The following is a 10763-nucleotide window of genomic DNA, read 5'->3' as shown; positions in this document are numbered from 1 at the left end:
ACTTGACAAGGGGTCGGATCCCGCTGGGGATGCCAATTATGTTACGGCCCTATTGGGTCGCAACGGGGTTCTTCTCTGATGTTATTAGAGTTTGGGTATCCGGCCCCAAGTTAGTAGTGGCTTTCAAGGGGTGTGTTCCGTAACGCAAGTAAATTAAAGGGGAAGGGATACAAATACAATAATAAATATATATATATTCCACCACCATAAATAAATATCTCACAGTCACTCGCTGGGTCTATAACTACACTTATGTACAATAACTTGTCTTCCTCCGAAGACTCAGGATGTTTCACGGTGCTCACGATGAGTAGCCCTGGTTCTCTTCTTTGTGGCCCACGATGAATCCTTCGATTCTCTAGGCGAATCTACCCTGGCCACAGGCCAGCCAAATCACAATCCCACTGGGTGTACCGTCATGGAGGCCTTCAACCACAAATCCAGCCTGTAGCTGGCAGGTTCCAATCAGCTCCGCTGCTTAGGCCACTCCACGACCGATACTAGGGTTGCGAGCCCTAGGCAGGAGCCTCATGTGATTCCGCTAATCACTCTCCTCTCTCAACACCCCAGTGGCGAGTCTTCTCCACCAGCCAGCCCCGGGTACGACGATTCCTGGTACTGTCATGTTACAGGCAGGCTAACACTTAACAGTGTTCGTCCGGGGGGTGACTCACAGCTTCTACAGCAAACACGTGGAGAGGCTATGGCTGCCTTGGGTAGACTGCCTCATCGTCCAATACAGCAGTCCCAGGTCGACTCTGTAATCAGACACGTCATCAGTACTAGTTACACTCTAGGGCACCTCACTTACCGGCTTAGACACAAACGTCCACCTATCCACTCCATAGATGGCGTTGCTGTCTAAGCGCCACCTCACCAGAGGTCAGCAGCGGCTATGTCACGAGCTGATTAAGACGGGAATCCAGCATCTGTGGCCGGTATATCCCATCCTCACTAGATGGCATCGTCCATTTGGAGGGGGTTTCGGGAGCAGACTGGCAGATGGCGTTGTCGTCACTGCTCCGTGCTAGGACACTGGACTCGGGTCCGTAATACCCCGTAACACACGCATGCACGCACACATGCACGCACGCATACGTACGTTTGCACGCACACGCACGCACTCACACATACGTCCAGTCAGGATAAAAGGGATTAACACCTTTCATGGAAAGGGGATAAAATCCTCACTCATAATCCACCCCGTCTCTTACCTCTTCTCTTACGCCCTCTCTTACCTGCCGTAATCTGCAGACAACACCACACCTCTTAACCCCCATCCCACACACACACACATACACGTTCTCTCTCTCTCTCTCTCTCTCTCTCTCTCTCTCTCTCTCTCTCTCTCTCTCTCTCTCTCTCTCTCTCTCTCTCTCTCTCTCTCTCTCTCTCTCTCTCTTGTTCTCTCTCTCTCTCTTGCTCTCTCTCTTGCTCTCTCTCTCTCTCTTGTTCTCTCTCTCTTGCTCTCTCTTGCTCTCTCTCTCTCTCTCTCTTGCTCTCTCTCTCTCTTGCTCTCTCTCTCTTGCTCTCTCTCTTGCTCTCTCTCTCTTGCTCTCTTGTTCTCTCTCTCTTGCTCTCTTGTTCTCTCTCTCTTGCTCACTCTAGCTCTCTCTCTCTTGCTCTCTTGCTCTCTCTCTCTCTCTTGCTCTCTCTCTCTCTCTTGCTCTCTCTCTCTCTTGCTCTCTCTCTCTCTTGCTCTCTCTCTTGACAAGGAGCAAAATGGCAGGAGGACGAAACAGGGACACAGGAAACAGCCAGAGTGACCAAACAAAGGAAATGTTAACCCAATTTCTGGAGGAATTCAGGAGGGAGATGCATGAAATGAGGATTACAATTAACAACCTGCAAAGTGAGCTGACATCAGCAAGGAAGGAGATCAAATCCCTCACAGAGAAAAATAAAGAGACTGAGCATCAGATTATCATCCAGAGGGAAGGTGGGAATGTTACATTGGAAGGAAATGCCTCTGTACCTGAAACATTTGCAGACATACTGAAAAAGAGCTCAGAAGCAATGGACACAGTGAGGGAGGTAGCGATGCAAGCAGCCACCTCACAGGAAGCAGCAAGATGCACCACTCAGCTGCTGGAGAGAAAAAGATCAGTAGTAGTTGTAGGCATCAAACAACAGAAAGGATTCAACAGGCAAGAATGGAATAGCAAGGATAGAGAGGCAGTACATGGGCTACTGAAGGGGTTACAGATGGAAGGGGCTGAACAAAACATTGAGAAGGTTTTCAGGTTGGGCTGGTACAACAAGGACAGAAACCGACATGTAAAGGTGGTACTTACAAACGAAACCACGAAGGAGGATATTCTCGAAAGGAAGAGTCGTCTGCAGCATGTGGAGGGATACAAAAAAGTATTCCTGCAGAGGGACAGGACGAAGGAGAAGAGAGCCAGAGCAGCAGAGGCAAGGAGAAAGCGCAGGGAGAGAGGAGCAAACCAGGAAATCACAGCCCCCAACACAACAGTCCCAGAGACAAGAGGGGAACCCAAAACCAGCATCCCAGAAACACCAGAGGAGAAGGCAACACCACCACCCCCCTCTGCATAGAAACCCTCCCTTTCCCTCACCCTTCCTGCCCCCACCCAACCCTCCCTCCCCCCCCACCCCATTCTGACCCTGTCACCCCTTCCCCATTCCCGTCATGTCCCCCCTCCAACCTTTCCCCCCCCCCTGTCTCCTCTCTCCCTTCATCCCATACCCTCCCTATCCCTTCTTCCCCTCTCACCCCGTATCCTCCATGTCCCCCCTATCTCCTTAACCCACACCCTACCTGTCCCCCCTTCCCTTAAACCCCCAACCCCCCACCCCAAAATCATCTGAGACCCTGCAAACCACCTCACAGTTCTTCTCACCCACGGAACAGCTTCCCACACCAGCAGAATGCTCGCCAAGAAAGGGACAAGAAAATGAACAGAAGAAAGTGAGCTTCAAGGCAATGTACACTAACATAGATGGAATAACAAATAAAACAAGTGAACTCGGAGAATGGGCACTAGAAGAAAACCCAGACATAATAGCACTCACAGAAACAAAGCTAACGAAAACTATACCAAACGCAGTGTTTCCACAGGGCTACTATTTAGTGAAGAAAGAGAGAGAAGGGAGAGGAGTAGGTGGTGTAGCTTTGCTACTAAGAGAAGGTTGGAGTTTCGAAGAGATGGTAATTAAGAACAGTGAAGGTTTCAGTGACTATATATCAGGCACCATAGCATTTGGAGGACAGGAAAATTATAGTCGTAGTCATATATAACCCCCCACCGAATGACAGAAGACCCAGACAGGAATATGATAGAAACAACTTGGCCACCATCAATATAATAGAGAGAGCAGCTTCTGTGGCTAGCAGGAACGGATCCAGACTTCTAATCATGGGAGACTTCAACCATGGGAAGATAGATTGGGGGAACAGAGACCCACATGGAGGCCCAGACACATGGAGAGCTAAGCTGCTGGATGTGGCAACAAGAAACTTTCTAAGTCAACACGTCAAGGGACCGACAAGAATGAGAGGAGGGGATGAACCAACCTTGCTTGATCTGATATTTACCCTAAATGAGTCATATATAAGGGAAGTTAAGTTGGAAGCCCCCTTGGGAATGAGTGATCATAGTGTATTGAGCTTTGAGTACCTGGTTGAGCTAGGAATTATCACCCCAAAAAAGAACTGGGAAACAAATTGCTGGCGTACCGAAAGGGAAACTATGAGGAGATGAATAAATTCCTATGGGATATACATTGGGACACAGAACTCGGAACCATGTCCGTACAAGACATGATGGACTATATCACCCAAAAATGTCAGGAGGCTGTAAGCAGGTTTGTCCCAGCCCGACAGGAAAAAACAGAGAAGCAAAGGAAGAATCCGTGGTTTAATAAGGAATGTATGAAAGCAAAGGAGCTGAACAAAAGGGCATGGAGGAACTTCCGTAATAACAGAACACCAGAAAGTAGAGAGAGATACCAGAGAACCAGGAACGAGTATGTCAGTGTGAGAAGAGCAGCTGAGAAAAGGTATGAAAATGATATAGCTAATAAAGCCAAGACCGAACCCAAGCTACTACACAGTCACATAAGGAGGAAGACAACAGTGAAGGAACAGGTGATGAAACTTAGGGTGGGCGAGGACAGGTACACAGAGAATGACAAAGAGGTGTGTGAAGAACTCAACAAAAGGTTCCAGGAGGTCTTTACAATAGAACAGGGAGATGTCGCGGCGCTAGAAGAGGTGGCAGCAAACCAGGTGACCTTGGATAGGTTCGAAATTACAAGAGATGAGGTCAAGAAGCACCTATTGGAGCTGGATGTGAGAAAAGCTGTTGGGCCGGAAGGAATCTCGCCATGGGTATTGAAAGAGTGTGCAGGAGCACTTTGCCTACCACTCTCCATAGTGTATAGTAGGTCACTGGAAACCGGGACCTACCAGAAATATGGAAGACTGCTAATGTAGTACCAATATACAAAAAGGGTGACAGACAAGAGGCACTGAACTACAGGCCAGTGTCCTTAACTTGTATACCATTCAAGGTGATGGAGAAGATTGTGAGAAAAAACCTAGTAACACATCTGGAGAGAAGAGACTTCGTGACAACCCATCAACATGGGTTCAGGGAGGGTAAATCTTGCCTTACAGGCTTCATAGAATTCTACGATCAGGTGACAAAGATTAAGCAAGAAAGAGAAGGGTGGGCGGACTGCATTTTCTTGGACTGTCAGAAAGCCTTTGACACAGTACCCCATAAAAGGTTGATGCATAAGCTGGAGAAACAGGCAGAAGTAACTGGTAGGGCGCTCCACTGGATAAGGGAGTACCTAAGCAATAGGAAGCAGAGAGTTACAGTGAGGGGTGAGACCTCAGAATGGCGTGAAGTCATCAGTGGAGTCCCACAGGGCTCTGTGCTTGGACCTACCCTGTTTCTGATATACTTAAATGATCTCCCACAGGGTATAGACTCATTCCTCTCAATGTAATGAAACTTGTGTAAGGAATCTTTCAGAATATTATATACCACATATGTCAGACCAATCCTGGAGTATGCGGCTCCAGCATGGAGTCCATATCTAGTCAAGCATAAGACTAAACTGGAAAAGGTTCAAAGGTTTGCCACCAGACTAGTACCCGAGCTGAGAGGTATGAGCTACGAGGAGAGACTACGGGAATTAAACCTCACTTCGTTGGAAGACAGAAGAGTTAAGGGGGACATGATCACCACATTCAAGATTCTGAAGGGGATTGATAGGGTAGATAAAGACAGTCTATTTAACACAAGGGGAACACGCACAAGGGGACACAGGTGGAAACTGAGTGCCCAAATGAGCCACAGAGATATTAGAAAGAACTTTTTTAGTGTCAGAGTGGTTGACAAATGGAATGCATTAGGGGGTGATGTGGTGGAGGCTGACTCCATACACAGTTTCAGGTGTAGATATGACAGAGTCCGATAGGCTCAGGAATCTGTACACCTGTTGATTGACGGTTGAGAGGCGGGACCAAAGAGCCAGAGCTCAACCCCCGCAAACACAACTAGGTGAGTACTAGGTGAGTACACATACACACACACACACACACACACACACACACACACACACACACACACACACACACACACACACACACACACACACACACACACACACACACATACACACACACACACACACACACACACACACACACACACACACACACACACACACACACACACACACACACACACACACACACACTCACACACACACACACGCACACACACACACACACAAAGGGGCCTCGTAGCCTGGTGGATAGTGCGCAGGACTCGTAATTCTGTGTCGCGGGTTCGATTCCCGCACGAGGCAGAAACAAATGGGTAAAGTTTCTTTCACCCTGAATGCCCCTGTTACCTAGCAGTAAACAGGTACCTGGGAGTTAGTCAGCTGTCACGGGCTGCGTCCTGGGGTGTGTGTGTGTGTGTGTGGTGTGGAAAAAAAAAAGTAGTAGTTAGTAAACAGTTGATTGACAGTTGAGAGGCGGGCCGAAAGAGCAAAGCTCAACCCCCGCAAACACAACTAGGTGAAAACTAGGTGAAAAACACACACACACACACACACACACACACACACACACACACACACACACACACACACACACACACACACACACACACACACACACACACACACACACACAATTAGACAGACAGCCGTGGTGGGCAGAAGAGTCTGGGAAGCTGTTGTGAAGGTAGTAAATTGGGAGGAATAATCAGTGTCTATGCATATATGAGTGAATGAATAACTAGTAAGCTCACTCAAACCTCAAGAAAGTGAAGAAAAACAGTAGAAACAGCACCTCTGAAAATAAGTGTTGTGTGCATCGTGGTATTGTGAAATTGTGGAGCCGAAATTGGGGAGCCGGAGTGACCTCACCACTAATGACCTCACCAGCTGTGACGCCGGGATGCGGAGCCCTCACCTGACCAGCCGCGTGGAGTACTTTCTCGCCTGTTTGTGCTGCAGATTGTGCAAGGTATTGAGGAGCACCTTTTTGGCTACATTGTTACTGCAATGACAAGATCAGGAAGGGGTTCAAGGTCAATCACCAGCAGGGATGAGGAGGACAGATTTATAGACAAATTAATAGGGAAATTTGTAGAGAGAAGGAGCGATTGGATGGAGGATCTAATCCAAGGGATTAAAAGTGAGTTATTTCAGCAAATACAGGATGCGGTAGAGAGGCAGAAACAAGAGCTTATGCTCTATATTCAGGAAGAGATTAGGAAGGGAAGAGAAGACTGGGAGAGGGAATGTGCTCGGATCACAAACGAATTGGGAAGGATTAACAGTATGGCTAAGGACAGAGCATTAGTGGGGGATGGGTTAGTGACTGCGGTTGGGATGGAGAATCCCCAGGAGACAGGCTACCAGCATGACAATGAATTACTGAGGAGACGGTCTATTATAATACATGGATTATTCGAATCTGGGGCACCAACAAGACAAGAAAGGATAGAGACGGAAAAATATGAATTGCATGAGATATTGAGATATATTGGAGCAGGAATGGCAGAACACGAGGTGGATATCAGCCGCCGGGTTGGACCTTACAATTGTACCAAGAATAGACCTGTTCTGGTGCAATTCTCCAATGAGGAGGCTGTGGAGTACATAATGAGGAACAAGCATTTACTCAGAGGAAGTGAAACCCATTACAATGTGTTTATAGAGAGGTTTATGATGAAAGATGAGCAAATAGCCCACAAGAATAGATGGCATGCACGACACCGAACCCCTAGCCTCTCAGGTAGTCTCACCTCCCAGGTCACATCCCAGGTCACCTCCCAGGCCACCTCACAGGTCACCTCCCAGGCCACCTCCCAGGCCACCTCCCAGGCCACCTCACAGGTCACCTCCCAGGCCACCTCCCAGGCCACCTCCCAGGTCACCTCCCAGGTTACCTCCCAGGCCACCTCCCAGGTCACCTCCCAGGCCACCTCCCAGGTCACCTCCCAGGCCACCTCCCAGGTCACCTCCCAGGCCACCTTCCAGGCCACCTCCCAGGCCACCTCCCAGGTCACCTCCCAGGTCACCTCCCAGGCCACCTCCCAGGTCACCTCACAGGTCACATCCCAGGTCACCTCCCAGGTCACCTCCCAGGCCACCTCCCAGGTCACCTCCCAGGTCACCTCCCAGGCCACCTCCCAGGTCACCTCCCAGGCCACCTCCCAGGTCACCTCCCAGGCCACCTCCCAGGTCACCTCACAGGTCACATCCCAGGTCACCTCACAGGTCGCATCCTCCCCAACTCAGCCCTCCTATACCTCCCCCCGGCCTCAGCCCCCCAAACCCCCCTGCCTCATCCCCCCAAAAAAACCCTGTCCCTTCCACATTTGCACTTCCCCAACGATTCCCCTGCCCCTGCTACATCACACCTGTCAATGACCCCAGTGGGTCAAGCCATGCCCTCCCCAAACCCACCTTCCCATCCCCCTCCCCTACTACCCCCCCCCCTACTCCCCTGCCCCTTCTACCCCATTGCCTTCAATTCCATCTACTCCATCCCAGCTTCCACTGCACCCCTCTTCCACTCACCGCCAAACCCCACCCAACCCTCACCCCTCCGATGCTCTTCCAGACCACATTTAACCCCCTCATCTTGTGACCCCCTAACACCTTCCCCCATCTCCCTCTTCCCCTCTTCTACCCCAAAACCCCCACCTACCCCCGATTACCCCCCTAACTAATACACCCTCTCTTCCACCCCCAGCACCCATGCTCCATTCTCCTCTCAGCCCTCTGCCCTCAATATCTCTCTCCCCCCCCCCCAACCTCTCAACCTCTATCTGACTCAGTCTCACTCTATTTCTCAACCCCCCTATGCTATTCAGACTCTCCCTACCTTTCAGACCCATTATGCCCTTCATACCCCCCTAGATGCCCAGACCCCATTTGCCTACCAGGCACTCCCAGGCACCCCCCTAGCATCCCCCCAGTCACCCCCACAGTCCCCACTCGTCCCCCAGACACCCCCCAGTCCCTCCCAGACCTCCGGTGAAAGGGGGAACTCTGACACCCGAGTTTCCAAGAAGAGTCTCAAGGTTTGGTACACCAATGCTGATGGGGTTGCCAATAAAGCAGAATAGATAAAAGAAAGAATTAGTGAGGCAGACCCAGACATAGTGGCAATAGTGGAAACTAAAATAAATGGCATGATCTCGGATGCAATCTTTCCAGAGGGGTACCAGGTGATAAGAAAAGAAAGGACACAGAGACGGGGAGGAGGAGTGGCGCTCCTAATAGAGCGGAAATGGAAGTTTGATGAGCTGGAAAATCCGGGTACCAATGAAAGCACGAGCTTCATACATGGAACTCTGACAGTGGATGGGAAGAAGATTGTAATCTTGATACTCTACAATCCCCCACCAAACAGTAGAAGGCCCAGGCAGGAGTACGAGGACAGCAACAAGACATGTATAGATGAACTGCAGAGGGCAGCAACTTTAGCGCATAGAATGAGAGCGAAGCTGCTGGTCATGGGGGACCTAAATCACGGAGAGATAGATTGGGAAACGAGGAATCCCCATGGCGGGGAGGAGACCTGGGGAGCGAAGCTGGTAGACGTTATTGACAGGAATTTCCTAACACAGCATGTGAAGGAAGATACTAGGGAAAGAGGAGGGGATACGCCCAGCCTATTAGATCTCATTTTCACCCAGAATGTAGAAGACATCGAGCAGTTGGAACATGAAATTCCACTAGGAGCCAGTGACCATTGTGTCCTAGTCTTTGACTACATGATGGAGCTTAAAATTGTGACCAAAGGACAAGAGATTTGGGAAAGGAGACTTGATTACAGAAAAGGGGACTACAGAAGGATAAGGGACTACCTGGGGGAAGTGCAGTGGGAGGAAGAACTTAGAGGAAAAACAGTGCAAGGTATGATGAACCAAGTCATATTGAAATGCAAGGAGGCTGAAGAGAGATTTATTCCAGCAATAAAGGAAAAAAGCAGGAGGGAATATAATAACCCATGGTTTAATAGACAGTGTCAGGAAGCAAAGGTGAGAAGCAGGAGGGAGTGGAGGAAGTACAGAAGACAAAGGACAGAGGACAACAGGATTAGATGTAACAGAGCTAGGAACGATTACATTAACATAAGACGAGTGTCGGAAAGAAATTATGAGAATGATATTGCAGTCAAAGCGAAAAAGCAACCAAAATTACTACATAGCTATATAAGAAGGAAGATGTCGGTAAATGACCAAGTGACAAGACTGAGGAAAACAGAAGGGGCATATACAGAAAGCGACAAGGAAATCTGCGAGGTACTGAATGCAAAATTCCATGGAGTGTTCACAACCGAGCCTGAGCAGCTCCCATTGTTAGAAGAGATTACCCAAGATGAAAGACTATCAGATATAGAGGTGACAGCAGAGGATGTAATGAAACAGTTGACAACACTGGATGCCAGTAAAGCAGTTGGACCAGACAAAGTATCACCGTGGATACTAAAAGAGGCAGCGCAGGCTCTCAGCGTGCCGCTGGCAATGATCTTTAATGAGTCACTTATGTCGGGAGAATTGCCCAGTTGCTGGAAGAAGGCAAATGTCGTACCGATTTTCAAGAAAGGTGATAGGGAGGAGGCACTTAACTACAGACCCGTATCACTGACAAGCATCCCCTACAAAATACTTGAAAGAATAATTAGGCTAAGACTTGTTGAGCACCTGGAGAGAATTGGGTCTGTAAACAAGAACGAACATGGGTTCTGGACAGGGAAATCATGCCTAACAAACCTTTTAGAATTCTATGATAAGACTGCATATTTCTTGACTGCCAAAAGGCCTTTGATACAGTACCGCACATGAGACTGCTATACAAACTTGAGAGGCAGGCAGGAGTAAGCGGAAAGGCCCTAGTATGGGTGAAGAACTACCTAACAGGAAGGAGCCAGAGGGTAATGGTAAGGGGCGAGAAGTCGGACTGGCGAACAGTAACGAGTGGAGTACCTCAAGGATCGGTGCTGGGACCAATCCTCTTTCTAATTTACGTAAATGATATGTTTACAGGAGTGGAATCATACATGTCAACGTTTGCGGATGACGTAAAATTAATGAGAAGAGTTGTGACAGACGAGGATTGTAGGATCCTCCAAGAGGACTTAAACAGGTTGCAGAGATGGTCAGGGAAGTGGCTACTGGAGTTCAACACCAGTAAATATAAAGTTATGGAAATGGGATCAGGTGATAGGAGACCAAAGGGACAGTACACAATGAAGG

The sequence above is a fragment of the Procambarus clarkii genome, chromosome 5, assembly GCF_040958095.1.
Source record: "Procambarus clarkii isolate CNS0578487 chromosome 5, FALCON_Pclarkii_2.0, whole genome shotgun sequence".
In the NCBI taxonomy this organism is placed as follows: Eukaryota; Metazoa; Arthropoda; class Malacostraca; order Decapoda; family Cambaridae; genus Procambarus; species Procambarus clarkii.
This window is presented reverse-complemented; position numbering follows the sequence as displayed.